The sequence below is a fragment of the Lepidochelys olivacea genome (assembly GCF_965140295.1).
Source record: "Lepidochelys olivacea isolate rLepOli2 genome assembly, chromosome: 4".
NCBI lineage: Eukaryota > Metazoa > Chordata > Testudines > Cheloniidae > Lepidochelys > Lepidochelys olivacea.
In genome coordinates, this window is record NC_140414.1 from 465,642 (window position 1) to 477,988 (window position 12,347).

General features: G+C 51.3%; 1 protein-coding gene across 4 annotated transcripts in view; it reads left to right on the forward strand.

Annotated features, from left to right (window-relative positions):
- The first annotated feature begins 315 nt into the window (after window positions 1–315).
- Window positions 316–12,347, forward strand: part of LOC311520002 (uncharacterized protein) — a 46,223-nt gene continuing 34,191 nt past the window's right edge. For all 4 annotated transcript variants that reach the window (XM_084627153.1, XM_084627152.1, XM_084627155.1 and 1 more), the window contains exon 1: window positions 316–465. The gene's annotated coding sequence lies outside the window, so the exon portion shown is untranslated. The remainder of the gene's footprint in view (window positions 466–12,347) is intronic.

Here is a 12,347-nt window from a genome sequence, read left to right on the forward strand (position 1 = left end):
GGGCTCCCGGGTCCCGGCAGCGTCTGGCCCGAGCCCCGCCCCTAGGAGCTGCCCCGCCCCCGGGCCGTGCCCGAGCCCCGCCCCCAGGAGCTGCCCCGCCCCCGGGCTCTGGGCTTTGTTCTCCCGGCCCCCCCAAGGTGCTCCCCCCCCCGCTCTGGGCCCGGCTGCAAACCCTGCTGGGGCGCACACTGAGCATGCGCAGAAACACCTGCTGAAACCCTCCCTTACCTTGGCTGGAGAGGGCGGAAGCGCGCCCCGGGGCAGGCTGGGAGTTGTAGTTCCTGACTCTCCCAGGAGCGGAAGTGACCCGCTCACCGGCTGCTGTGGGGCGGGGCTGAGCCGAAGGGTCTGTGCCGGGGAGACCTTCATCCACCCCCCGGGCCCGGCCCGGGCCCCGCTCCCGACGGAGCCGCCCCGGGGCCGCCCCGGGCTCCGCCCGCCCCGCTGCGGAGCTGCAGCCTCCAGGTACCGGAGCGAGCCGCGGGGCCGGGCGGTGACGCTGCCCCAGTGTCCGGGGGGGACCAGCCCCCCCGGGGTCCCTGCGTGGGGCCGGGCGGGGGGAGACCTGGGGAAAGGGGCGGGGGGAAAATGTCGGCGCAGCCCGGACATGGCCGGGGGGGGGGAAGAGCCGGGACCCCCGAGGGGCGGGGAGGGAAAGGGGGGGGGCTGAGATCCCCTCGGATTTACCGCCCCCCCCCCGCTCCCGCCCTGCCCCCTTTCGCTCCCGGCAGCAGCCCGGGTGACCCCCCCCTTCCCCCACCTCCCTGAGACGGGCTCTGCCCCCCCCCCGGACCCCGTTTCCTCCCCACTTCGCCCGTGGCCAGTTCAAATCTCCGCCTGGGGGGGGGTGGCCCCCCACTTTACCTGCAGTGACTTGTCCCGGTTTAGGGGGGAATCGTTCCCCGGAGTGATTTCTGAAACGGGCAGAGGGGGGCAGAGCCCCGGGACAGGGACAGGGGCTGGGCTGGGGGGGCCCAGGAAGGGGAGGGAGGAGCAAGTGCCCCCCCCCCCCCATGGAGACGGCCCAGTCCTCGGTTTCCCAGCCCCCGCTACTTCCCCGCCCCCACCCTGCCCAACCCAGCAGCCCCCCGACCCCCCCAAGACACCGCCGGCTAGTCACATTGCCAGACCCCACAGCCAGTGACCGTCTGACTCCAGCCCCACTCCTTTCCCCTGTGAAAGCCACATCACCCAGGGCTCCCTGCCGGCCATGTGAGTGTGGGGCAAGAAGAATCCATCCCACTCTGTTGTTGGTTGAATATCGCTGTATAATCCCCTCAAATCTCCCCTCTTTTCTCTTGAACTGGTGACATAAAATCTCCCCAGATGTTGGTGCTTCTCTCTTATATTGCAAAAGAAAAGGAGGACTTGTGGCACCTGAGAGACTAATAAATTTATTTGAGCATAAGCATAAGTCTCTCAGGTGCCACAAGTCCTCCTTTTCTTTTGCGATTACAACTAACACGGCTGCTACTCTGAAACATCTCTTATATTGGCAAATATTTCGTTTGTGCCCCATTTTCTCCTCAGTTCTGAAATACTGATATCAAATTCTTGAAAATCTTCCCGCTTTTCTCTCCAGGTGTCTCACTGGTTTATTATCCCTGGAGATTTTCCCATCTAATTATCTGAGAACATCAAACCTTCTCAGGTGTTGCCCTTTCCTCAACTTTCAATATTGATTGCTGTAAAACCCTTGTGAATTTTGCCCTTTACTCTCTAGCTTGACCTGAAATCCATTCAAATTTTACCTCTTTCCCTTGTGTCAACTCCTGCTAGAAAATTCCTCAAACTTTTCCCACTTTCCTCTAACTTGTGATAAGGATGCTAAAGTTCTCTATATTTGAAGCCTTTTCTTTTTGTTACAAAACACAGATTTCAAACATCAGATGTTACCACTTCCCGTATTATTATCCAGCTCTGATTTAAAAAGAAATCCTCACTGTTTTGGAGGTGCTCCTCATGGGTTTTAATTGCAGACTCTTCTACTTTTTTGGAGGGAACCTGTTGCCTGACTCTTTCTCCATGTTGGAGGTTGCAGGGTTACCTTCGCTCCCAGACCTCCCCAGTCGGATGCTTGGAATCCCACCCTCTCCCTCAGATCAGGCTCTGTATCTCTCCTCCCCACCCCAATCCCTCCCTGTACAAACTCAGACAGAGATCTGGGCCCCTGATGTGCTGGAGATGGTACAGACCTCAAGAGAGATCAGGCCCCCCCATTGTGGAAGGCTCTGCACAGACCCTGACCAAGAGCTGGATCCGCATTGTGACAAATATGGCACAAACTGTGACTGAGGTCATGGCTCCTATCGTACTAAACATGGCTCTGACCTGGACTGAGCTCAGGGCCCCCAGTGTGCCGGGTTCTGCACAGACCTTGACCAAGTTTGGGGCACTCCTTCTGCCTGGTGCTGCAGGGTCCAAGAACAGGGTCCCCGTTGTGCCACACACTGCAGAGACCCCGACTGACATCACAGACCCTCTTTCGATGTTCCCTCTCATTTTTCCCATGCATGTGTAGAATGAGTTTTGTTATGCGTCTCAATATGGCGGAGATGTGTGACGGGAGTAGGGCTGAGGGTTTCAGAGTGTGGGAGGGGACGAAGGGCTGGGGTCGAGGGTCGGGATGTGGCGGGAGGGGGTGTGAGGACTCCGGCTGGGAGTGCAGACACCCCCCCTACCCCCGCACTCTCTCCCTGCAGCAGCATCTGGGTTGGGGGGGAAAGGTGCTTCTCCCTTTCCGCGGCAGCTCTTGGGCTGCAGCTGGGCAAGAGGTGCCTCTCCCTGGCAGCTACGGGACTGGGGGAGAGCATTTCTCCCTGCTCCGGCAGATCCAGGGCTGGGGAGAGGCACCTATCCCCGGCTGCAGCAGCTATGGGGCTGGGGAAGAGTGTCTTTCCCTGCCATGGCAGGTCTGGGGCTGGGGGAGAGACATCTCTCCTTGCTGCAGCCCTGAGCACTGCACAGCCCTTGATAAGCTGCTCCGCGGCCGCACAGCTTAGAGGGAACTTAGCTCTCTTTTGCCAGGCGCTACATAAACCCCCATCTCAGATCAGGTCCTCTGTTGTACAGGGCCCTGCACAAACCCTGACCAAGATCAGGGTCCCCATTGTGACAGGTGCTGCACACACCAAGGGTATGTCCACCCTGCCGTTAAAAACCCACAGCTGGCCCATGCCAGCTGACTCAGGCTCACAGGGCTCGGGCGAAGGGGCTGTTTAATTGCAGTGTAGATGTCTGGGCCTGGGCTGGAGCCAGGCTGTAGGACCATGGGAGGATGCCAGACCTTGGACTGGTGCCCGAGGAGGTGTAGTGTGTAAAACTGCTCTCCGTCTTAATTTGCTACTTAAGATGTACTGAGCATGCCCACATGAACTGACTGAGCATGCTCAGTAACATCTTCTGAAGCCACTGCCCTTCACCCTGCCCTTACTTGGCATCGGATTGCACGGACTGCTTTTTACAGGGGTTAAAATGGGGCAAAGGGGGTTGGCCAGGGTCTGAGCAGGGCGTGGAAATTGCCTGGGGGGAGTGGGGGTGTCAAGCAGCTGGAGGCAGGGTTAGGATAGGGGCTGAGGGGCAAAATCAGGGATCGGGGGAAAGGAGCCGGGGTTAAGCCCAGGGGAAAGGCGCTGCCAGATGGTGCCAGAGGGCAAAACCCAGGCACAGGCAGGGACAGAGCGGGTCACAGTTACCCTGGTGGACTGAGACACGAGTGTTTGTAAAAATAGGGTGGGGGGGGGCAGAGAGGCTTTTTTTTTTTTAACAAAGAATCCCTTATCAGTGTGTCTGGCTGCATGAAGTGTCGTAGCAGTTCACAAATTTGTCTTATCTGCTGCTGGGATTCCCTGAATTACTCTTAGCACTGCATCATTTACCTTTGATAGGAACTGCTTCTGCCATAAAAAATTTCAGGTGAGCATAGATCACCCTGAGGAAGGTAAATAGGAAATCCCAAATACTTCTCTCTCCTTTCTACCTAGCCCCCAGAGACTAAAATATACCTGCATGGAGACAAACCCATTTGGCTCATCCTTACCCTGCAGATGTCAAAACCTCTTTCTGAACAAGCCCTTTCATCTCCAATGAGATATTACCCCACGAACTTGCTGGAATCTATGCTCCCTTTGATCAGAAACCTTTCTCAGTCAAGGCAACAGGACAAGTGAATTGCTGCCCATGCCTGCCTGCTGAGTTGATGAACTGTAACGATCAGAGATCGCACCATCATAGAAGTATATTGAAGGCAGGTTAGAGGTACACCAGTCTGGGAATGTCTAGGGATACTTGGTGCTGTCTCATTACACGAGGCTTGAGTAGACGACCTCTCAATGCCTACGTTGAACTAATTCTGTTTTGTGCTGTGTTCTACCCTGAGCTGTTTTGCTTTGTGCCATTTGGAACTGTTATCACACCATGCTGTGTTGCATAGTTTTATGGTACATTGTTTTCTCTCAGGTTGGTTTGTGCTGTGTTGTGGTTTGTTTTGAGCTGAGTTCGTTTGTGGAGTGTACTTTTGTCCTAGGTTGTATTAGTTTGCATTGTGTTGCTTTGATCTCCTTTGTATTTGGTCATTTGATGTTGTGGAGTGTATGGGTTTTTGGGGGGAGGAGCGGGGGGAGCTGAATTGCCTGACATTATGTTGCGGTGGGGATTTTTCTGTATGTTGTGGTTTTGTACATATATATTGCATAGCATCATAGAAATGTAGGGCTGGACAGGACCTCAAGATGTCATCAAGTCCAGCTCTCTCTGCCAAGACAGGGCCAAGTATATGTAGATCATCCTTGACACAGGTTTCTCCTCCCTGTTCTTAACAACCTCCACAGCCACCCTTGTGAGCCTGTTTCAGAGCTCAACTACCTTAGCTCTGGTGACACCCACACAGATTTTAGTGGTGAGCAGCTCTGGAGAGAGAGGAGACCCCAGGGAGTGGGCAGCTGGGTGAATAGACTAAAGTTGGGAGGAGAAACATTAACGTGTCCAAGGTCACCCAGGCTGTCCGTGAGAGAGCTAGAAATAGATCCCAGTTCTAGTGCCGCCGTACTGCTGTTGTGGGTACTGAAGGTCTCTGCCACACTGGTGTTTTAGGCACTGGTGAAAACCCGTAGTGTAGACAGAATTTACACGAGTGCACTCTGATTGGCACTGGTGCACCATGTCCCAGTTTGAAGGCTTGCGGCGGTGGGGGGAATAGTGACCTCACTGAGGCCAGGGGCTGGCTGAACAGTGCAGCTGGTAACAGAGGGGCAGCCGTGAGTGTTGGAGGTATAAGCCAGGAGCACAGCCCCCCAGGACTGGACACTGACTTTTCCTGACCCATGACACGTCCCCCACCAGCTGCGTGCAGTGACTGCAGCTGAGCTGCCCTGCCAAGACAGCCCGTGCATCCATGGACAAACCACCTCTTCCTGCAGCCTAAAACAATGGGGTCTGGGGACCTTTCCAAGCTGCAGGTGACTGGGCTCTAGAGTTACTGGGGTCTGTTCCTGGCTCTGTCACTGACCTGCTTGTTGACCTTGGGGAAGTCACATCCCCTCTCTGTCTTCCTCCTACCTATTGTCTGCTTGGATTATGATCTCTTTGGTGCAAGGACTGTCCCTCTCTGTATGTGTAGCGCCCAGGACAATGGGGGTGCTGATCTCAATCAGGTTCTCTGCCATGCGCAGCTCAATGGGGCCCTGGTCTCCATTACTGTCTCTGCAACGCAAAGCATAGTTTATAGGCTCACAGACTTTAAGGCCAGAAGGGACCAATCATGATCATCTAGTCTGATGTCTTGCACATCGCAAGCCACAGAACCTCACTCACCCACTCCTGTAATAGACTCCTAACCTCGGGCTGAGTTAATGAAGTCCTCAAATCATTATTTTGTAACTTGGCTTCAAGTTACAAAAAAATCCACCATTTACACTAGTTTAAACCTGCAAATGACCCATGTCGTGCCCCAAGCTGCAGAGGAAGGCAAAAAAAAAAAACAACCCAACCCCAGGGTCTCTGCCAATCTGAGTCTGGGCAAAATTCCTTCCCATCCCAAACATGGCAATCAGTTAGACCCTGAACATGTGGGCAAGACCCAGCAGCCAGACACCTGGGAGAGAATTCTGTCGTAACTCAGAGCCCTGCCCATCTAGTGTCCCATCACTGTCCTTTGGAGATAGGCTACCTGCCATTGGAGGCAGTCCCATCGTACCAATCCCTCCAGAAAGTTATCAAGCTCAGTCTTGAAGCCAGTTAGGCTTTTTGCTCCCACTGCTTCCCTTGGGAGGTTGTTCCACAACTTCACTCTGATGGTTAGAAACCTTTGCCTAATTTCAAGCCAAAACTTATTGATGGCCAATATCCATTTTTTCTAGTGCCAAAATTGGTGCTTAACCTAAATAACTCCTCTCCTTCCCTGGTATTTATTCTTCTGATGTATTTATAGAGAGCAATCCTATCTCCCCTCAGCCTTCTTTTGGTTAGGCTAAAGAAGCCGAGCTCTTTGAGATGCCTCTCATAAGGCAGATTTTTCCATTCCTCGGATCATCCTAGTAGCCCTTCTCTGCACCTGTTCCACTTTGAATTCATTCTTCTAAAACATGGGTGAGCAGCATTGCTCACAGTATTCCAGATGAGGTCTCATTGGTGCCTTGTATTACAGTACTTATTGCAAAAATTATTGCACTATTAATTTTCATCCCATTTCTATTACTCCAGCTTTCAAGGTCATGCAGATATTCCTGTCCTCCTCCATATTGGCAGTCCCTCCCAGCTTTGTGTCACACTCCCACTTTTTGTGCCAAGGTCACTAATAAAAATGTTGAATAAGATTGGTCCCAGGACTGATCTCTGAGGAATTCCACTAGTAACCTCCCTCCAGCCTGACAACACACTGTTCAGTATGACCCCCTTTTAATCTGATGCTTTTGGTCTCTCACATCACTGGGATTCCCAGAACAAATTGTGAATTACTTAATTAAAAAGCGGCACCTTCCTGATCTCAAAACATGTAACCAATTCCTTGTCGACCTTTCAGTTCTCGTATTAATCCCCATCTTCTCTAGTTTAACGAATAGTTTCCCCTGTGGAAATTCCTGACATCCAAGTAGATGAGAGCTACTGCATTTCCTTTGTCCAAAAAATTAGTTACCTTCTCACAGAAGGAGATCGGGTTTCTCTGGCAGGAGCTACGTTTTGTAACACCATGTTTTCTTTATTTATAGTGCTGAAGGCTGGAAGGAGCTGTTTGCAATAGGCTGAGAAAAGCCATGTGGAGATGGCGGAAGGGGGTGATAGACAGTGTGGAGGTGGGGGAAGGGATGCGGTGTTGGAGGTGTATCTGGGATTTTGTATTTGGGACATTGCCAACTGTGCCCACATATCAGACATGTCCTTGCCTACAGACAGCCCCCCAACCTCAAGCAAATACTCACCAGCAACCACATACCACACAACAGAACCACTAACCCAGGAACCTATCCTTGCAACAAAGCCCGTTGCCAACTGTGCCCACATATCTATTCAGGGGACACCATCACAGGGCCTAAGAACATCAGCCACACTATCAGAGGCTCGTTCACCTGCACATCCACCAATGTGATATGTGCCAGCAATGCCCCTCTGCCATGTACATTGGTCAGACTGGACAGTCTCAACGTAAAAGAATAAATGGACACAAATCAGATGTCAAGAATTATTCATAAACCAGTCGGAGAACACTTCAATCTCTCTGGTCACTCGATTTCTGATCTCAAAGTGACTATCCTTCAACAAAAAAACTTCGAAAACAGACTCCAACGAGAGACTGCTGAATTGGAATTAATTTGCAAATTGGATACAATTAACTTAGGCTTGAATAGAGACCGGGAATGGTTGAGTCATTATAAAAAGTAACCTATTTCCCTTTGTTTATTCTCCCCCCACACACACACACACACTGTTCCTCAGATGTTCTTGTTAAACCCTGGATTTGTGCTGGAAATGGCCCACCTTGATTATCATACACATTGTAAGGAGAGTGATCACTTTAGATAAGCTATTACCAGCAGGAGAGTAGGGTGGGGGGAGAGAAAACCTTTTGTAGTGATAAACACCCATTTTTTTCATGGTCTGTGTGTATAAAAACATCTTCTGTATTTTCCACAGTATGCACCTGATGAAGTGGGCTGTAGCTCACGAAAGCTTATGCTCAAATAAATTGGTTAGTCTCTAAGGTGCCACAAGTACTCCTTTTCTTTTTTTGTGAATACAGACTAACACGGCTGTTACTCTGAAGTTCATTAATGAAAGCACACCAATTATTGACTGCTTTGTGTCTTAGTGGTTCTCAAACTCGTTCTGGTGACCCCTTTCACACAGCAAGCCTCAGAGGGCGACCCCCCTGCATAAATTAAAAACACTTCTTTATATATTTGACACCATTATAAATGCTGGAGGCAAAGTGAGGTTTGGGGTGGAAGCTGACAGCTTGCAACCCCCCTCCCCCCATGTAATAACTTCCCGACCCCCAGTTTGAGAATCTCTGGTGTTCATAAGCATCTGATTAAGCACCTAATTAAAACTGTACCACTGTAAATGAAAATGCATCAACAAAGCTTAGTTCCAATGTATTTAAATGTGAATGAAAAGTTTCTAAATTAAATACATGGCAGGATGGTAAACGGGGAAATTACACAGAAGTGCCTCTACCCAGTCCTGTTGACTTCTAGTCCCAACCCGCCCATAAGTTCTGGCCTCTTGGTCAACTTTGTTCCCAGTCCCACATCAGCTGTGCTCACTCCCAGCCTAATCCATTTCTACTACAGTTCTTCATCCCCCTCACCCAGGCAGGGGGTGGTGCTGAGTTACTGACAGTTACTGACTTACAGCCCCTAAGGCATGTGCGTGCGCTAATCACTGTCTCACATCCTGGGGCTATTTAGATTTCAGGGAACGATTTATCAGAGTTACTGACTCTGGGAGGTGGGGGAGAGAAGAGGCTGAGAGGGAGTTTGCTCCCCACGCTCTGTAGGGCCATGTTCAACCCTGCTGGCCTCCATGTTACCTCATCCTCCACCCTCCCCCATGTGTCTCTGCTCATGCATCAGAGTGTCACCTTCTGATCATAATGCCGCTGGCCTCAGCAGAGCTCCCAGACAGGAGCTACTTCACGATGGGGTTATGGTACTTAGAGTCAAATACATCACAGGGAGGGTGTAATTATCCTCAAAGCAAGCATTACAGTCCAGGAAGTGAAAGAATTCAAGTACTTCATTACTTAAAATTATGTTTGAAAGGATTGGATTTTTATGAATAAATTGCAGTAAATGTTGATTTCACTGTACACACAGAGATGAAAGTATATTTATATAGGTAAAATACAGAAATGCCTCTGGAGAGTGTCAAGTTTGATTTACACTGTATATTTTGCATGTGACACTGACAATTTGTTTTGTACAATGTTATGATTTGGCTTTTGGAATCTCAACATTTACTGTAATTAAATAATTGTCTGACCATCCCCATAACTTCCCACCGCTCTGAACAATGAAATTGTAAACATTAAAAAAAGGACTTAAAATAAATATTGATATCATCTCTTGAAACTGAAAAAAGAAATAGACAAACTGAATTTTCCCAAACCCACTTAACAGCCATCAGAATATGCTAGGGGATGGAAATTCACACCTAAGGCACCCAAGCTTAATTCTGCCCTGTAGTGACACTCAGCAATCGCCATAGGGCTACGAATAAGGCATTTTACTATATAAAGTTCCAGATTAGGTTATACCGACTTGTCCATGCTCAGCGGCTTCTGGAACTTGGTTCAAGGTATTTACATGTTTCCCTGGCCTGTTCTTAAAAGTGCTGCTCTAGAAAGTGGGGAGGGGCAGAAACTCACTGCAGGATCAGTAGCAGAATCTCTTCGCTATTTACAGCTCATTGGAAGAAGTGCGGGGATTGGTGGGTGTCTGGGGATTTAATAACACGCACTCGTATCCTAGTTCTTAATGAATTGTCATTTTACAATTCCCATAACCCACTAATTATCCCTGGCTGTCCCTGGCAGTCTGAGGAGGGAGTGCTAGTAAACTGCTTTGGCCGGTGTGGAACCTAAGGCACAAGGATCTTTCAGTGGCTGGCTCAGTGTCATCTACTTCACTGGATAAATCCCTGGTTGCTGGGCTCTGCAGCAGGGTGGGGAGGTGAATTCCATCCCCCATTCCTAGGCATAGACCCCCTCTACAATCCTCACCCTGATCTCGGACACTACCCCAACCTTCCCCTGGACCCACTTGATGCTACCAGAGCCATCTGCCATGGGACCTAGACGGAGCAGAAGCCTAGCCCCACAACTGCTACCCCTGCTGACAGCCCTGCTGTGCTGGAGTTGACCTGGCTTTCCAGACTGTAGAAGGATCTAGCAGTTTGAGGACCCAGCCTGTGTACCCACCACACACACACTTCCTCACAACACACATTCCAGGATGGGGAAGGACCATCTGGGCTGGCTGCAGTCTCCCCTTGCTGCTGTGAGAGGAGTGGGGTGGTCCCTCATACAGGACAGAAGCATACCCAGGGGCAGAAGGGAAATGTAGTTTCTTCCAGGGGCTTGAAAATGTTTGGTTTAGAGTCCTGAGCTCTGTCTTCCTGTTTTTCTCCTTCTGCCACCTTCAGATCTCTTGGAGAGACAAGGTGGGTGAGGTAATTTTTAGGACCAATTAAAAATACCTCTCTTTGATATCCGGGGACCTACATGGCTACAACAACTCTTTTCCCGTTGTACCCCCTCCCACTGTCTCCTCCCCCTCGGCTGAGACTGTCCCATGTTTTTGGAAAATAAGGGTTCAGTCCTGTCACTGGATTGGGTCTTGCCAGCACTAATGGGAGTGAAAGCCTGTGTGCATTAATGACAGCAGCAGCTCTGGGACTCGGAGACACAGGGAGAAGAGATGGGAGTGAGCAGGCTATGTTTGTGCAGGGTGTGAGTTACTCATGTGGGAATTCTGCAGCACTGTGTACACGCAGAATTCGTGTCCAGCGCAGAATTTCTTTTTTTTTCTTTTGCATGAAGAAGATACGTTCTGCCCTGAGAAGTGCTGTAGTTCTGCCTTTAACCCACTAGAGGCCCCTGTGGCACCAGAACAGCTGGCAGCCAGCCGGGTTCATCTTGGTGGGAAATTGTTGCCCCAAGCAATACCCCAAATGGGAAGAGAGTTAGTGGGTGCAACTTGGGAGAGTCCTGAGACATGGCTCCCTCTGGGGGTGGGGAGAGGGTGGTCATTCTCTACGCGCAAGAGGGTGCGGAAGGGGCACAGGAGGAGCAAGTGTCCCCCATGGAGATTGCCCAGTCCCAGCTGCTTCTACCTGCACCATACACCCAAACCTCTTCACCCTCCCAACTCTCAGCTACCAGTCTTCCCTCGTTGCTACCCCTTCCTGACTGGCAGAGAACATCTAAGCCAGGAGTGCGTCAGGGCTCAACCCTCTGGCTGAGGCCTTGGGGCACTTTCTTCCTCTCTCAGGGTACCAGATGAAATAGCAAAAGAGCCAACTGTCAGCAAACAAGGGTAAATAAAGGAACAAAAGAAAAGAAATGGAGGTGGGAACTTTGGACAGATCCCCTCAGACTATGGGCCCCTTTTACTTCTGGGGGCGCTTGGAGCCTCTCAGTCCCCTTCAGAGTTGACTGGGTCTCCAGCACAAGTTTCAGCCTGCTCCCCCTTTGAGCTCCGGGTATCTCCACCCTCCCTCTGTGAAGGCCAGAGCCCCGAATACTGCCAGCCCTCTCTTTGGGGCTGGAGATGCTTCACAGATGGTTCCCTTCCCAGGGTTGCTCCCCTCTGAGTAGAGTAGGTGTCTCCTGTTAACTCCTGCTCCAGTCCTGACATGGTTTGCAGGTGTGGAGGAGCTGGGCCAGTCTAGACTACAGTGGCAGTTTAACCCCTTCTGTGCCAGCGTGGGTTTTATATAGCCCTTCACAGGCACCCTGGCCCAGGGAATGGCCCCCTATCAGCCTCATGCCTGATGTGGTGGGGTGACCCACTGGCAGCATTGCCTTTGAGGGTGCTTCTCCCACTCCCTCCCCTCCCCCTTTACTGCCACCACAATGCCTGTCCCCTTCATTTCCTGAGGGGTGACCCCCAGAAAGTGTGTGTTGTTATCCCTTTCCCTCCCCCTCCCCCCCCCCAGGATCCATTGTGCACCCTCTGTCACTCACCTGTGTCTCAGGAGACAAGGTGGGTCACGGGGCACGGGTGATGCTATGCTGGAGATCCATCATCACTGAGGGAGTGGCAGCCTTGACCCTCCCTGAAGGTTGCCGGGATGCTGATGTGCACTGGAGGAGACCTGGGGCTTGGATGAGCCCACAGACCAGGGGTGGC